This window comes from Coenobita brevimanus, chromosome 23, assembly GCF_032717465.1.
Source record: "Coenobita brevimanus isolate Jiangsu-jjx chromosome 23, ASM3271746v2, whole genome shotgun sequence".
NCBI lineage: Eukaryota > Metazoa > Arthropoda > Malacostraca > Decapoda > Coenobitidae > Coenobita > Coenobita brevimanus.
The window spans coordinates 43,269,121-43,286,551 of NC_136976.1; the positions used below are offsets into that span (position 1 = coordinate 43,269,121).

Here is a 17,431-nt window from a genome sequence, read left to right on the forward strand (position 1 = left end):
GCTAGGTACTTGAGGACATTTAACGGTTTATCACAACGAGCAAGCAAAGTATTAACGTGAAGTTTAAAATTCATTCTACGATCAAAATGTATTCCTAAAAATTTTACAGAGTTTTGAAAAGGTACCGCCTGATTATCCAAAGTTAAGCACAAATTAGGTACGTTACGATTAGTGAAAACTATAGCGGCACACTTATGGACGGAAAACTTAAATCCCCACTGCAAGGCCCATTGGTGGACGGAGTCAAGGGCTGCTTAACTGCCCAGCCGAAAATTGTGCATTACGGGAAGAGTGCCATATTGCACAATCGTCAGCATAGAGTGAGTATTTAAGATTCCTCGGGATGGGAGCTGATGACAGAATATCATTGATCATAATACTAAATAAGGTAGGACTAAGCACACTTCCCTGCAGCACCCCGTTTTCCTGCATAAATATATCCGATGTTACGTTACGGGACAATTTGACAGAGAAAGTTCTGTCCCTTAAGAAATTTGAAATAAAAACAGGCAAATTTCCTCTTAAACCATAAGCATAGAGCTTCATTAGTACACCGTGTCGCCAGGTCATGTCATAGGCTTTATGGATGTCCAAGAACACCCCTATCATGAATTCTTTATTGGCAAATGCCTCTGCAATACAATGCTCCAAATTCATTAAATGATCTAGTGAACTTCTGTATTTACGGAAGCCACATTGTTGATCATTTAACAAATTTTTCGACTCTAAAACAAAAAGAAGCCTATTGTTAACCATACGTTCCATGACCTTACATAGACAAGAAGTCAACACAATAGGACGAAATGAAGTGGGATTCATAAGACGACCAGCTCTTTGGGTATCGGTATGACGTGGCGCAAAGTGCCATGAGTTTGGGAACGTTCGAGACGCCCAAATCTCATTGTACAATGCTAACATCTTAATCAGGTTGTCCTGATTAAGATGCTGGCTCATACCGTACGTGATGGTGTCTGGTCCAGGGCTGGTGTCTTTACAGGATTTAAGGGCAAGGAGCAGTTCATCTAGCATAAACTCTTGGTTGTACGGGGAGTTTACATCTTCTGTGGCAGTCTATTATCTGTAGCTCAGCCGTGCGTTTATGATGTTGGAAACGCGGGTCATAATTGGCTGAGCTACTTACATGAGAAAAACTCCTGGCGAGGATGTTAGCAACGTCCACGGGCTCGTCATAGGTGGTGTTATTCACCTGCAAGGTGGTGACAGGGAAGTATGGGCGTTTATTATTTAATAATCTTATAGTGGACCAGACTTTATTTAATGGTGTTGTACAAGTCACCGTGGACACAAAGGACCGCCAGGAGTCACGTTTGGCCCTTCTTATTATTCTCCTTGCCTCAGCCCGTGCCTGTTTGTATGCAATAAAATTTTTCTCAGTGGGCTGACTATCAAAAATCCTGTATCTCCTATTGCGTTTTCTTAATGCTTGTCGGCAATCCGGCGTCCACCAATGTGCTCTATGCTTCGCATGAACTGTAAAAGTCTTGGGAATAGCAGCCTCAGCTGCGTGTAATATGGAAATAGTTATATTTTCGACCTTAACATCCATGGTCTCCCCAGATATATCTAAATTGGCGATCCTTGAGAAGGATCCCCAATCTGCTTTCTTATAGTTAAATTTTGGAGGTGGAGGGTCCGAAATGATGTCGCGTGTATAAGAAAGACAGATGGGTAAATGATCACTTCCCAAGGAGTCGTCGTAAGGGTCCCATGAGAGATCATGATGTATACCAGGGGAGGCCAAAGATAAGTCAATGGCCGAAAAGTTACCAGTACGATCATCTACACGAGTCGCTCTACCATCGTTCAGAAGACAGAGGTTGGACTGTAGTATTAGGTCGGCTACTTGCTCCCCACGACCATCGATCCTCAAGCTACCCCATTGATAGTGATGGGCGTTAAAATCGCCCAACACTAACTTATTTCCAGGGAGATGTTCCACTAGTGAATTTAAAGCATCACTATCAATGGGGCCATGTGGAGGACAGTACAGAGAGCAAATAGACAGATACGTGTTATTAAATTTTACTCTGCACGCGACCACTTCCAGAGTAGAATTTAGAATCACTTCCGTTTGTGGGTGTGATTTGTGTGTGTAAATGGCAACTCCGTGACCTTCATATCTTCTATACGAGTGGTAGTGTCTGAACTGTGGAGGATCAGGATGATCCTCCAGGCGCGTCTCCTGTAAACAAACAACGTCTGGCCTGTGTAGTGAAAGCAAGATAGCTATATTATGTAACTTATTCCCAATACCTCTACAATTCCACTGTAGTATAGTGAATGCGGCGGTTTAAGATTTTCGAGGGTGGCCAGTGTGCTTAGTCTTTTTATGCCCCCCGCGACCAAGGTAGTGGCTACCGGGGGACCTATCCCGGTGCTTGTTTGTGGAGATCTCCATAGTCTCATCAATAATGAGGTTTCAGATTCCATCGAGGAAGAGCTATTCTTTCTCTCCCTCGCCGGACCAGGAGCGGGAAGGACATGAGGACGTGACTGTTTAGTGAGGGTGGTTAAGTTAATCTTGTCAGACTTGTCGGGCTTCGATTTTGGCAGCACTGACTGCGAAGGAGCAGCGGCAGCCTGGGAGTATGAAGTGGCAACAGGGATGTCCGTCAGAGAGTTGGATCGTACAGGAGGCTTAGACTGAGAGGTAGGGCGTGGGGCATGAGTAGCGAATGTTAGGTCAGTCTGTGTTTCAACGGTGCACATCACGGGACGGGACACAACCCCGATGCATAGGAGACATTAGGTTTGGGAGTTGCATGCAACTCCTTCACCTTCTTCCTTGCATCGTAAAAGGAAATGCCCTCGGTTGCCTTCACTGTGCAGACCTCTTTCTCCTCCATCCACTTGGGGCAAGCCCTCGAGGAAGTGGAGTGAGCATCCTTGCAGTGAAAGCAGCACTCCGTCTCAGATGTACAGTGTTCAGCAGAATGTCCCACATTCGCGCACCTACCACACACTGGCTGGGAAGCCCTACAAGCCTTTTCATGATGCCCATAAATCTGGCATTTTAAGCAACGCAAGGGGTTCGGGATATATGGTCTGACGTTAAGAATTTCATATCCAATTCTGATGTTGGAAGGTAAAGCAACTTTGCCGAACGTTAGGACAACTGTGGCGGTCTTCGTCTTCCTGCCTTCCGAGAATCTAGTTATAAAACGTGCCTCTATAACATCCTGCTGTGCAAGTTCCTGTACGATCTCTTCCTCCTCCATGACCACTAGATCTCTGCAGGTGATCACACCTTTGCAGGAATTCATGGAGTGAGGGATCGTGGACTGAACATCATAACAATGGAACTTGCTCAGTTTTAGCAAATCCTTTACCTGACTTGAGTTTCTAGTTTTAACGAGAAGATCTCCACTCGCAAGTTTTTTCACTTGTTCCACCTCACCTGCACACCCATCAATCACCTTCTTGATGATAAAGGGATTGAGGCTGGACAGGGGAGTGGGACCAACCGCGTGGATCTGTACAAACTCAGCGTTTCTAAAATCAATGTCAAGACGGGTACGTGTCTGGGGCCGTTCAGTCTGGGGGTAGTCAGTCCGTGAGACAGTCGGGGGTCGGTCAGGACTACCTCCCCCCTGAAGGGGAGGCAGCAGTGGCGTCCGCCCGCCGTTACCACTTCCCCTCACGGGGGAAGTGGGAAGAGAGAGAAAAACGACCAAGGGAGAAATTGCCCGGGGATCACACACCTAATCTGAGATTACCCTCTCAAACCACTCTCGGGAGGACGCGCCCGTGTGTAACTCACACCCCAGAGCGATCAGTGGGGGGTACACTCCAGAGGTGAGTAAGCAAAGGCAATCTCAGGAAACAGATATAGACACCTACTATATCTCTAATAAGGGTAGGGAGGAATATGAATGCTAGCTAACCTAACTTTATTTGGAAAAAGCGCAAAAAAACTATTGCCGGTGGGGCAGCCCTAGAATCTGGAGGAGAGATCAGCACACGTCCTTTCTCTCCACGACCATTCATCAAAGTCCCTCTTCAAATAGAAAAACTCACTCAGTTCTTTATCCACACGCACTGCAGCCTTAGCACCCTCACACATACTCTTCACAGCATTCTGCAACTTCCCATCTACTCCACATATTCTTAATATTTTCCACACTCCTTGTCTATCCACCCTGTCATATGCTTTCTCCATATATATATATATATATATATATATATATATATATATATATAATTATAAGCAGAAACACACACACACACACACACACACACACACACACACACACACACACACACACACACACACACACACACACACACACACACACACACACACACACGCATACACACACACATACACACAAAACCATAAGAAAGAGCCAAGAAGGATACAAAATATATATATATATATATATATATATATATATATATATATATATATATATATATATATATATATATATATATATATATATATATATACGCACAAACACACAGGAAAGAGATGTGGCAAGTAAAGCTTAATGGGCGAAGTTTTTATCCACGGTTATGACAACACATGTATGGTGGGGAGGGAGGAAGAAGGCTGGGAGGGAACTCATAGCCACATTTTTCTTCATTCACTTTTTATTGTTACTAATATCTAAATGTTTCACTCAGCACTTTATTTTTCTTTTCTTACTGGAGAGGTTGCTGTTTATTTAGTCGTCATTTGCCCCTTCAGTATCTGACGTCTCACTAAAAAGAAAGGAAAAAAAGAAAAGACACAAAGTCTGGTTATACACAGAGCAAGGGAAGGCGGGGAGGGATTCTCGGGGTGGATTATCACAAATTAACGCTGCTCCGTAATAATCTAATATCTAAACTCACACCATACCACTGTCTATTACCACTGTCTTCTGTGTCACCGCCCCTGCCCTGTATCTGTCCAGCCCTTCTAATTTACACCATACCACTATCTACCACCATTATCTTCTGTATTACTCTCTTTTCCTTTTATCTGCTCAACCCTCTTCCTTACGTGCATCATACCACTGCCTACTCCCACGTTTTCCGTATCATCGTCTTTGCTGTGTATCTGTCCAGCCCTTCTCGAAACTTCTACCATACCACTGTGTACTACCACTATCTTCTCTATCACCATCTCCGCATTCTACCTGTCCAACCCCCGTACTTAAACCATATCATTGTCTCCTACCAATAACCTTTGTATCACTGTCATAAATCTGGCCTACCAACCACCTATTTTGCTTATAACTTTAATCTTTCATTCCTTCGGGAGTCTGGGATCTCCAGTTTTTTTTTTTTTTCCCTACTCTTCAGAACACCCGAATAACCACTGTAGATCGTATTCATAGAGGATCTCATCCAGTAAATACGATATTTGAGTCTCCTTGGCAGTAGAATAGTCCCGAATATTTTTTGCGTTGCCATATATTTCGTGTTATGCTTCTCTCTTTGGTGGTAGGTGGTGGCGGCCATCATCCACTCACTTGATGTGGTGTTTCCTACTTATTCCTTCAACTTTAGCATTCTCTGTCTGCCCTCCTCTCTTCCTATTTTTCCCATTTTTCCCATCTGTCCTGATATTTTTTATTACTTGTCTTTCCTTTCTAGGTGGCTTTACATTGAGTGACAAGCCAGGAAACCATTCACAGCGCTGGTTGGTAACCATAAAACCAATCCATACGTGTTCACTAGTGAGCTGAAGGGTCAGTGTCCCTTCCCGTAAAACAACGAACTCAACGACCATCCCTTTCGGGATTATGGCGTCTGGCTATGGACACACAGATATTCTATAGTATAGTTGTGAAGTGTTTGGTACTGTAACTGTATGATGGAAAGGAGAATATCAACGAATATAAGCTCATACACAACTTCGGGGAATGAGTTGAATACGACCTCAAAACTCCATTATAGCCAAAATGCCACACTTAACATCTTCAGTCGAATGACGTATTTCATTCACTTTTTTTCTTCTCTAACTCCAAACGGTTTTATTCAGTATAGGAAAAACCACTCGAAAGGGAGGGATTAATGAAGACTATGTTTACCTCCACCAGTTATAAGAAGTCTTTCCAGGGCCGATTAGCATCGTCTGAAGGCAGCAGGAATAATATAGGAATGAGTCATTGTGTTGAAGGAGTTAAGTGCGGTATCCTCATCGTGGCACATTTAGTGTAAAGACGTATTAATTACCTATTGCTGCATTTGCCAAATACATTACCCAACTTAAAAGAGCTCTCTCGAAGTGAAAAGGTAAAATAAAGTTATATGTAACCCCACCAGTTCGAACGTTTCTCTCATAAGCTGAGTAAAATTGTCCGGAGATAGCAAGATTAAGATAAGAAAGGCATTGCCGTTCTAATGGGATTGATATTTCACTCTTTGGTAATTGTGAACTCATCCAGTACGTAGGCAGCTGCTTGTATATTACTCGTGATACTTCCTGACGATTTTGTTCAGAATATGAGAGCTCGAACTGAGCGGAATAATGAAGACTGTACCTAACCCCTCCAGTTTAGTGAGTTTCTTTTAATATGGACATAATCATCTGAAGGTGGCAGGAAAAATAGGAAAAATACGTCACTGGAATGAAGGAGTCAAGCCGTAAAAGTTAAGTTTAATTGTGAAGCCTTATTCATGGCTGTTACATAAACAGAACCTAAAAAGATTTAACCTAACCGTAAAATATATTAGTTTGGTTCTGACTTATGCATCCTTCAGCCCTGAACTTAGAAAAAAAAAGGAAAATAGTTCAAGATTGTTATGCCTCCGTGGTTTTGTTAAGCTTTGCTAGACTTAGTTTGTGTAATGTTTATAAGCAGCACTGCCCAGCGAATCTTATCAATCACTTTTCCTTTATTTATTTGTTTTACACATCTTACGCGTTTAGTCCCTGGAGTCTCTTTTGTTGTTTTCTTATTTGTGTATTCCTTTATGGTGTACTGAAAGTGATATGGGACGAGTGTGGGGAAATGATGTAGGAGATGATGTGTGGGAGGTCAGGTGTGGGAGATGTGGGGATATGATATAGGCGAGGTAAGGTGTGGAAGGTACTGTGAGGAGGTGACATAGGAGAGATTATGTGTGGGAGGTGATGTTGGAGAGGTATCGGGTGGGTGATGTGAGGAGACGACATGGAGAGATAATGTGTGGGAGGTGATACAGGAGAGTCTTGGGCTCCTATTATCGTCGGTTAAGAAAGCTTCCTAGACCTTTTCCTTAGCGGTTTATTATTGGATATGGCTGGTTAATATCACATGTACATTATTTGTGCAGAATATGGCGATGTTGGATGGATTTATGCAACACAGAAAAGGGTAATAATGCATAATAGGCAATATAAATAAGTTAGGAAGAGGTATTAGAGTTATCCAACAAAAATACGGGCCCAGGTGTAGGAGATGATGGGAGGCCATGTGCGACGGGTGATGTAAGGGACGTGATGTGTGGGAAATAATATAGGGGAAATGATGTCGGGGAGGTGGAGGTGGGGAATGATGTCGAGATGGTGTATGTTATGATGAATGGGATGGACGGTCAGTCATGATTATGATGTTAGGTTGTTCTGTCTGACATTCAGTTCCTCTTTTGACCGATCAAAAGCGTAAAAGCCCAGGACTAGCTACTCAGTACCGACATTTAAGGTTAGGGTATGGAGCTTTGCTTGTCCCTAAATGACTATATGTAATCAATAAACCTCAACCAGTCCTCTGATGCGAGTCCTTATGGGCATCCACTTGGAACGCCTTAACCCACATAAACACCAGGAGTCCATTTGTTTATATGGTTACCACCCAACATAGTAAATGGTTTCTGGGTTACAATCAATCATCTGGTTCTTTACTCAGCGAAGTCACCTGAATGTAGCATTACCTCGAGTCAAGTGAGGAATGGATGGGCCCCATAGGTACAGAAGAAATTAAACTACAAGGGAAACTACTTGGTGTGCCATGGTACTGTCTAGGTACGACGAAATAATTAATCTGTTCAGGTAGTAGTGCTCGTATTTCTTATGACAGTATTAGGAAGTATATCTTATTCTTTCATCGTTGGCTAAATCTCCTTATAGTAATTATCCATAATATTTATGTGGAGTTTAAAACATATAAATCTTATCATTGTCTTATAAAACCAAATATTTGTTGGTGCATGTTTTAGAGTGTAGCAAACGCAAATGAATTTTATCTTAATGATAAAATTTATTTTAATCTTGTAGATTATAACCATGCACTCACTCGTTTGACCAATAACTCTATAAATAACTGCTCTTTCAAACAATGGATTATCATTTGACTATGCCACAGTGCCTGAAATTGCTACTTTCGTGCAAGCTTTACTAACATCAATGAAATCTGAAACCCGTCAGCTCTCCATTTCTAATCACACTGAAGTACAGATACTCAGCTACGAAAACAGCTGCCCCGAGTGAGGATCGAACTCACGACCTTGAGATTATGAGACTCACGCGCTGCCTACTGCGCCATCGAGGCCCTGTTAGAAACAAAATCCAAAGGTTTATAGCAAATAAGCTAACAACAGCTGTTTTCTTGTGTCTTGAAGGTGTTGTTGATTTTGACAACATTGCTCTAATAAATAAGACTGAAACATTTTTAAAACAATCATTTAGGAGACAGTGCAATGGTAGTACAAAATTTCAATTAGAATAAAGCAATTAAGCTTTCTGAATGCACCCTCTATCTGCCCTTATCATTTAGCTTGGGTCACATGAACCTTTTTTTTTTTTACCTCTCTCTCTCTCTCTCTCTCTCTCTAGTCAATAAACAAAATCAGTATGAAGCACAATGACCACCACTACCACACTACATCACCCACACACCACAACACAACGCAACGCAACACTACACAACACAACACAACACGACACCACACGACACTACTCTCCTCCCGATCAAGTGGTTAGTTGTGGCGACCATCATCCACTCCTTTGGTGAAGTGCTGCGTACTTCTTCCTTCACCTTTATCATTCTGTTTCTGTCTGCATACCTCTCTTCCTACTGCTTCCTTTCATTCCTCTCACCTTTTAATACTCTTCTACCCATTTCAGGTGGCTCTTCACTGAGCCAAAAATAAAATGTTTCCTGTAACCAAGGAAACCATTTACATCGCTGGGTGGTAGCCATATAACCCAATCTCGGGGTGAACTGGAACCTACTGTTGTACTCCTGTTACCTGAGTAGAGGTGGAAATGCGGTATCCACCCAGGAACCAAACCTCCTGATTTTTTTCTGCTCCTCACTGCGAAGATGCGCTGTGATCCGCGAGGAAACATCAGGTCACCGTGTGGGACTGCCCTGTAGGTGCAGTTGCTTGCCGGTGATTGATGGGTCTTATCTGCCAGAGAGACTGAAGCTGATCAACAACAACAGTCACACGTACCACATCACACAACCATTCGTACCACATCACACCATCACCATTTGTACCACATCACAGCACCACCATTCGTACCACATCACACCACCACGATTCGTACCACATCACATTACCACCATTCGTACCACATCACACGATCACAAAGACACGCACCACCACCACTACACCATAACACCCCACCACAGCCACACCACAACAACCCACCACCACCACACAACAACCCACCACCACCACACCACAAAACACCACCACCACCACCACCATAGACTACTCATAACTAAGCAAACCCACCACCACCACTACGCACCAGATGCACATCAAATATTACAGCACAACTACCACCACAACCACAACTACACTATACCCTTTAAACACCAGCATTATAACACCATGTCAGAGCCAACCACCATCACAATCACTGAACCATACTTATCAGCACTACACACCCACCTCCACCAGAACACCACCCCGCCACACCCTTAAACACTTGTCACAATAGTTTCCGTTGCTCACTCTTTTTATTTATTTATTTATGTGTGTGTGTGTGTGTGTGTGTGTGTGTGTGTGTGTGTGTGTGTGTCCGACTCTGGGTATAGGCTTAGGCTTCACACCCTGTTCCCAAGGCCCTCCATAATTATCATTTCTTCTCGTTTAATCATCGTCCTTCCTTTCTAAATGACAAACCTTTTTTTTCTATGACCCAGAGCAAAACAGTCCTTATGCCATGCATGCTATTATTTCTTATGAATTCACGTCTATGAACCACTTCAGCCTGAGGACGCCTCTTCTATATTTTATTCTTGTCGCTTGCAATCTGTTTTATTTAACCTGAAACTTTTCCAAACTTTCTTTGAAGGAATAAACTCGTCCATTTCGATAAAATCTTTGACACTTTGGTATTCTTTGAAACTACAGTAAATATATCGTCTAGTAATTGGAAGTTTTGATATAGCTTTCATGAACCCCTACATTAGGTCTCAACTCCATAGTGTGGAAATCTAGTGTATTTTTTAAGTTTCCTTTTTTCTCTCCTTCTTCTTCTTCTTCTTCTTCTTCTTCTCCTTCTTCTTCTTTTTCTTGTATTTTGGTGCGGTGCATAGACCTAAAGTATTTCCTTAGTTTCTTCTTCCAGTTTGGTGCCATTCCTTGCTTTCTTCATTCTTTTTTTTTTCTTTCTTTCTTTCTTTCCAAGCCGGTACAGTTCTTCTATGAGGAAGAAGTCTTGGGGATGTTGGGAATGTTGGCAATCTTTGATTATGAATGTGTTATAAACTGAAAATAATCGTTTGGTAGCAGCAAGAATAAGAAAAATGTTACATTTTTAGGTAACGGAATAAATACAAATGAAATACTTCTAATTTATGTGGATGAAGTGACATATTACTGATGTTATTTACATACACAAAGCCGCCTTCTTCCTTGATTTGTTTAAAGATGTGAAGTACTTAAGGACTTCTGGACAACAGGGAACAGGTGTTAAGTAACTGCCAGGAATCGGACATGGCAAACTGTTAAATAAATAAACAAATAACTGCACACAAGATATATGTGTACGTCTTCCGTTATTAGTAAAATTAATTATATAAATTATTATTATTATTATTATTATTATTATTATTATTATTATTGCTGTTGTCACTGTTGGTGCTGGTGTTGCTGTTTAGATCTTATTTTATTTTTTTCTGCAAGAGTTAGATGATTTTTATTAACTTAAGGGGACAGTGGACAGATTCTAGCCCAGTCAGTAAGAACGGTATGTCTTTTAGCCTAATGACAGAGTATAGTGGCAGAAGGAACTAAATTTTATAAACGTCATGTTAATTAGAATTAACTGGGATCTTTGAGCGCTTTACAAGACTTATATGTAAAGTATCAAAATATCTAAATTCCTCCTGTATCTTCCACAAGAATACTTAAAATAATCAATCTGGCTTCCGTGTCTTTAAAATGAAATAAGTACCGGTAATTCTCCGACGTAAATTTTGTTCAACAAGTTTCTTCACTAATCTGAAGCCCAAGAATAACGTCACTATATCGCTTATTAATGAGTGGATATAAATGAAATTTCGTACTTACAAATTTCAGTCTATGACAATCATATACTGTTGAGGAACTACTGAACATTTGAATATACAGATACATGTCTCGGATATTAAATGTTGCTCTCCCACTAGTATAGCGCTGAGTGAGCATCATTTTTTGTCAACTGACCTGGTGCAGCGGTGATGCCCAGGGCAGCAATTTTATATATATTAATTTGTCAAAACTTCAATTACTATTGAGGGTTAAGTAACAACTCATGAAATTGATTAAGCCAGTATGATATTATATGTTGAATATTATCATAAATCTTGTTGGCGCAACTATTTAAGACGCATCGTGGTAGTGTTATGATGTTTTTCAATGTTTACGTTGTGTGGCAATAAAGCTCTTGTCATTCGCCAAGCGTTCTCCATAGCTCTCTGTTGCCTTCTGGCCTGTGAGTTTATTTTCTCTCTATTGTGTTTATAATTATGTTTCTGTGTTTTGCTGTCGATGTACAAATTGAGAGAATTACTTGGGGAGCATAATGACTCACAACCGGCTAAACCACACAATGTGTCTGAGTGTTCATTCTAGGAGACTTGACAGTCTTGATCTGAAGGTGGTTCTGAGCTAAATTATTGACGTGGCGAAGAGAAGAAAAGCCATGTTTGCTCGTGTTTGGCACGTTGAATAAATTTTATATTTTATGCGTATTGTATGTTGGAATCTATATTTTAAGATCAAGGATTTCATGTTGGAATGCAAATATGTGTATGTAAGGGAGGGGCAAATAGGTCTTATATTTTATGGAAGATGAGTGACCTTTATACGAAACAAAACAACGAGAGGCTGAACTTGAAAACAAAATGGAAGAAAAACCTGGAATGGTTTTGTTGAAAATTCAAACAATTTTACTCGCGTTTGATCAAACATTTCTAAATTTTATCCAAAATGATCATAAACTAAATCATGATAGTACTTAGATTTTGACTATTTTATCATTTCAAAAAGAATATTGGCAGGGCGGTATATTTCTACCTGAACCCTACCACAGGCATGTACACGATCAAAAAATTATCGCGCAGGAGGGGTACGATGATATCTGAAATGATCAATATAGCTTGTGTAGTCCTTGGAAAATAAATTATCTGAATATGCCTTCAGTAACAATATCATCCATAAATTGTCATATGAAACCTATCTATGGCATACTTATGTAAGCGTGTTTAGCAACATGGAGGACAATAATCAAACATTTCCAGAGTCCATCGTCCGTGGGGTCAAATTGTTTTGGGCCAAATGTGCACCAATACTTTTTTTATCATGTGTATGAACAGTCTTGATAAGGATGCAGTATACTGCAACAAAAATGTAAAATGGCCAAATTATTGAACTCAGTAACAGTTTGAGTTGAAAGATCAGAGTGGCAGAAAGTGGAACCTTGTATCACATCCAACTCCATCACTAAACATACATACCTCATTAAGCATCAACTTTTAAGTAGAATCAAACTGGAAATATCAGATGGTCCGCAAACTGAAGCGTTTCGGTTTAATTTTAAGTGTGTAGCACGGAGGTATATACAATCTGTCTAGCCCTCTCCCCCCTCCAAGAAAAAAAAAATCTGTTGAAAATTATGGGCCTGTACTCAGTAAATGACTGCGTATTTTTTATTTTCCTGATTTTTTTTTTCCTGTCTTTGGAGACATCTTATCTGAAAATAAATTTAAAACATGCCTTGCTCTTTGATTAATTAAAAGAAAACATTATGAGGAAGAATGCTGCAATCCTGGAGGATAAACTGCACCGAAAAAAACAAATGTACACCAGATTTAATTATGTTTAAACCCTGAATGAGACCCCTTTCAAAACTTGGAATGTGGATAAACTGCAATGAAGTCAAAAAAGAATACCAAATTTCATTTAAATTAATGCATTAGGTGTTGCAGGAATTTCGCAGTATTTCAGCATGTGTGCTTCTCAAAATATTTGTCCAGTTATCGTATTATAATTAACGCTACCATACTGGTTTATGAACTGATATTTCATTAAGTATTGGCATCATCAGCCACTACAAATAAGCGGTAGAACGAAAGCTTCTCGCTCACCTTCTCCATGCACCCCGTGACTGTGCCACTCTCTGCCATGTTTACCTTTTGGGCTTTATTCCTAACTCTCCATCACCTGTTTGCCGTTATCCTGCTGCGCTTGTTACCCGTCCCCTCCCCAAAGGGATTCGAGGGAGGGTATTGTTTTCACTCGGTTTGTCTGTTTGTCTGTCTGTCTGTCTGTTCACAACTTTACGCGAGATTTACTGGTGCGATTTTGACAAAAATTACAGGTATGGCTATGACCTGATCACCTAATTAATTTGGGGCCAAACTGGGCCAAGGCCCAGGCTGTAGGCCCCAAAAATGTAAAAAAAGAAAAATAATAATAATAAATAAATATTTTTTTCGCCATAACTCCTTTCAAATTCGTCATATCAACGTGAATCCAAAACCTAAAGGTGCATCTTTCAAATCTGCATCTTATAACATGCCTCAGTACATCAGGGGGGTCACCCCCCAGTTAGAGGTAGGGGGGTCAGTGTCAAGTGGGTCGGGCTTAAAATTTCAAATGGGCATAAAATCGTCAATTTTCACCCGATTTACTTCGAAATTGATATGGGCCATCTTTGACTAGATATCTACTGTTTTTATACATCAGCACTAAAATGACTGCCGGGGACGGGTTTGCTGTGCTTTGTCACCGTTTCTTGTTTTCTCTTGGAACCGTATTCTCATCAGATACGTAGCCTTCTAGCGCTTAACAATTTCGTTTTGATCGTTACACCGTATTATACTCCAAATGTTTTTTTTTTCCCCTTATGTCAATACTAGCTGTATTGCCACATACAAGAAAATATTCACGAACCATGGGGCCGATATTCGAAAGAAATTTTTCAATATTTTATCTTTTCGAAATTAACTTAGGCTTAACTCGAGGTTAAAATAGTGTATTCTTACAAGGTAAATTCAAAACATGAGTGCCGCTATGTTTACTAATGTTTACTGGTAACTCGAGAATGTAACTTCGGGCAGCCTGGGATGTGCTCTTAAGTCCATTTACGCGAAGGATCTGAGTCCTGGCATTTATTCTAATTACGTTTAATTTAGGTGATCGTACAACAAAGACACTTGCAAATGAAATTCTATAGCAGCAAGAGATAGTATAGCTCAGAAGTATACTGAGAAACCGTCTAATACATGCCATTAGTGTGATAGCAATAGCTATAGCATTTGTGGGCACTCACGAGGTGTGACGCGGGGATTATTATTTTATTTACGATATTTGCATCACGTACAGCGACCATTTGATATATTTCGTCAGATGCAGTTAACAAAGGATATACCACCCCAGAGTTCGAAGCAAAATTTTGTATATTTATGACGGGCAGTAAGTCTGTCGAAATGAGTAAACAATCCTAACGAGGCTTCTGTTAAAATCAAGGTCTATTAACAACTGGGTCTTCTTATGTTCTGTGAATTTATTTTCCCGATCACACAGCATATATTTGTTTTTCATATCTTTTACTACCTTCATCAACATTGGCTTTGTAGGATGTTAGGTAAATTTCAAAGGTTGGGATTTAGTTCTTAGCTCTCCTTGTGACCTGTTTCTACCTATTATAGTTTCATGACAATAAATTCTTCATTGATATAAATGAGTTTTATCATCTCAAATTTTAATGCTCTATGGTACTTCTGTGTAAAGATTCATGTGGAAGAAAAAAGTAAAACACAACTTTACCAATTAATGTAAGTCTTCTGGAGGAGGTTTACAAACAGCATTTTAATACTAGTGTTGAATCGAGGTAGCACCAGGCTCCTCAGTCCCATACTGGCAGGAAAGTATATAGATCATCACCACTGAATTTAGGTAGTGCCAAGGTCCTCTGCTTATACCGGTATAAATGGGCAGTCTAGGAAGCTTTTCAGGGATCATCATCAGCTAATTTAAGTGGTGCCAAGAATCCGTCCATCTATACCGGCATTAAATGACAGTCTAGGAAAACTTTTCAGGGATCATCATTAAGAGAACTTCTCGTTAATTATTATTAATTAATATAGGTGGTGCGCAGATCCATCCATCCAAAATCTACCGAAATTCTCAGTTTAGGAAGATCTTCCTTTCTGTAATTGTCAAAAATTAGCTTTTGCTTCTGCATAATCCCTTGAAACCGGTTACGTCATTATTACTAACACCAGAGGAATATTTAAGTCTGTACAGTTCGGACTGAACAGAATAATGAAGGCTTTAACTAAGCCTTCCAGTTCAAATCTCCCTTAAACTGAATAACATCGTTGGGAGATAGCAATAATAATCTATCTATCTATCTATCTATCTATAGCCCGACGCCCTAATCCCGCAAAGGGTGGCCGCAGACAAAACGCCTCCAAGTCACTCTGTCACCCACCATTTGACTCCCCTCCCCCTCAACTCACCCCCCCCTCCCTCATATACCTCTCAACTCCATCCCTCCACCTCATCCTCGGTCTACCCCTCCCTCTCCCTCCCTCCACCTCACCTACATACACCCTCTTAGTCAGTCTTTCATTCTCCATTCTCTCCACATGTCCAAACCACCTCAGTGTATTTCTCCTAATCTTTTCAACCACATCCACATCCACCCCACAGCGTTCCTTCACTTCTTCATTCGTCAACCTGTCCCTCCATGTCACTCCACATGCTCCTCTCAAGTAACTCATTTCCACTGCTCTCACTCTTGACTTGTTCCCCTCTTGCAATGTCCACGCCTCGCTTCCATACGTCAGGGTAGGGATCACAATACCATCATGCAGTGACTTCTTAACTTCCATACTCACCTCCCTATTTCTCATCACTGCTTTCAGTGTACCAACAACCTTTCTTCCCTGCTGTACCCTTTCACATACTTCATCCCCCAAAGTTCCATCCTTACTCATCACACTACCCAAGTACTTGAATGCACTCACATTCTCCATATCCTCACCATCCAACCTCACTGCACACTCTGTGACTTCATTCCTCTCAAACACCATAACTTTACTTTTGTTTACATTAACTTTCAGCTTCCTCCTCCTACACACTGTCCCAAATTCATTCACCAAACCTTGCAACTCCCATTCATCTTCACTCAACAATACTGTATCATCAGCAAACAGCAACACCGGAAGCTTCCAAATCTCACCCTCATTCATTAGGGCCACCCCCACATAATAAAAGAGTTACTTCAAACCCTGTACACTGCTCTGGGCTTGTTGGTGATGACTTAGGTAATATAAATGTGTATTATTTTTGCAAGTTTCTGTTCTGTCTGAATCGAGCTGTGCAAGATATCAAGCACGTATTTGTGTTTGGTTTATGTAAAGAATATTCATTGTTATTAGATCTTTATTTATTTCATCACAGAAGCCGTTGCATCTCTACGAAAGCTGTGTATTGCACAAATAAAAATGCAGTAGTTGCATCCGCTTTATACCGAGAAAAGTGTTTGTGTATCGTGATCAAATGAGTAGCATGTGTTCGCGTTGGAAGCTGGCAATATTACTTTTTGAACATGTATGAATCTGTGTTGTGATAGGCTGAATGAATTATAGCTTGCACGCAATTTGTATGAACGGCTAACAGTGAAAAGGGAATACATCCACGTAAACAAGTTTTGCGTATGGTCTATAGGCTACGTGGAATTGTAGCACACGGAAATTCCATTAATGTCAGTTACATGTCCCTTGCCCACGTAAATTGCATTATGCTTTGGGTATCCGACCCCAGACAATAAGTTACACTAGTGAGAAAGAGATGATAGGTAACCTCCCGGATCTTTGAATCCAATCTGTTCTTACATTCCATACACATCTCCTTACAAATTTCGCTTCCGATTTCTGGTTAGATTGAAGTTTCCAGTATGTTGCCAACCTTCATAACTGTTAAAAAAAAAAAAAAAAATCGTACTGCGAAATTAGATAATCAACTTTTAATGTTAAAAACTACATGT

At 40.6% G+C, this 17,431-nt stretch overlaps 1 non-coding gene across 1 annotated transcript; it reads right to left on the reverse strand.

The window, feature by feature from the left end:
* Positions 1-8,410: 8,410 nt before the first annotated feature.
* TRNAM-CAU (transfer RNA methionine (anticodon CAU)) lies at positions 8,411-8,483 on the reverse strand. Its single transcript has one exon. It is a non-coding gene; the product is annotated as a tRNA-Met (tRNA).
* Between the last annotated feature and the right edge of the window lie 8,948 nt (positions 8,484-17,431).